We start from the raw sequence: 525 nt of genomic DNA, 5'->3' as shown, positions 1-525 counted from the left end.
CGCCACGCCGATTCCTACAAAGCAACGCTAAGGAGCCAAAGGCGCGTTAGCCAAAAATTTTAACGCCGCACCCCCCCCCAACAGCACGAGGAGGCGGGTGTGAAGGGCAGCACTCAGAGTCCTCAGAGAGGAACGACCGCGCCGTTCGCAATGAATCAAACACCTCACGGCTAAGGACATCGCTCCCCAACCTTTGTACCTGCAGGCTCTCGCTGCCCAGGCTCGGGTTCAGCTCCCAAGCCCGCGGACACGGGGAGCAGTGATGAATCAGGGTGCAAAACCCCCATGCACACGGCAGCGCCCAACCAAGTGAGCAGTTGAACCCGCCCGCGCGTAGCTGGGCACGCCGCGGAACAGATGGGTGGGTTATGGAGCCCTGCCGCAGCCCTTCCCGGAGAGCTGAGCTCATTCACACATTCCTCCTGGGCTCAGGGATTAGAGGAAGGAGAAGCAGCAAGAGCTGTGCTTCCCACTGGCAGCACTGCTTGGTCCTGCCGCCGTGCCCACCTCCAGAGCGGCTGTTTC

At 61.7% G+C, this 525-nt stretch overlaps 1 protein-coding gene across 1 annotated transcript in view; it reads right to left on the bottom strand.

The window, feature by feature from the left end:
* Nucleotides 1-525, bottom strand: part of LOC104274248 (rho GTPase-activating protein 26) — a gene marked incomplete at both ends in the record, with an annotated part of 44,392 nt that overhangs the window by 5,924 nt on the left and 37,943 nt on the right. The window lies entirely within an intron of this gene.

The sequence above is a fragment of the Apaloderma vittatum genome, unplaced genomic scaffold (genome assembly GCF_000703405.1).
Source record: "Apaloderma vittatum isolate BGI_N311 unplaced genomic scaffold, ASM70340v1 scaffold10580, whole genome shotgun sequence".
NCBI classification, from domain to species: domain Eukaryota; kingdom Metazoa; phylum Chordata; class Aves; order Trogoniformes; family Trogonidae; genus Apaloderma; species Apaloderma vittatum.
Note: the sequence above shows the minus strand (reverse complement) of the source record. Positions and strands in the feature narration are given on the sequence as shown.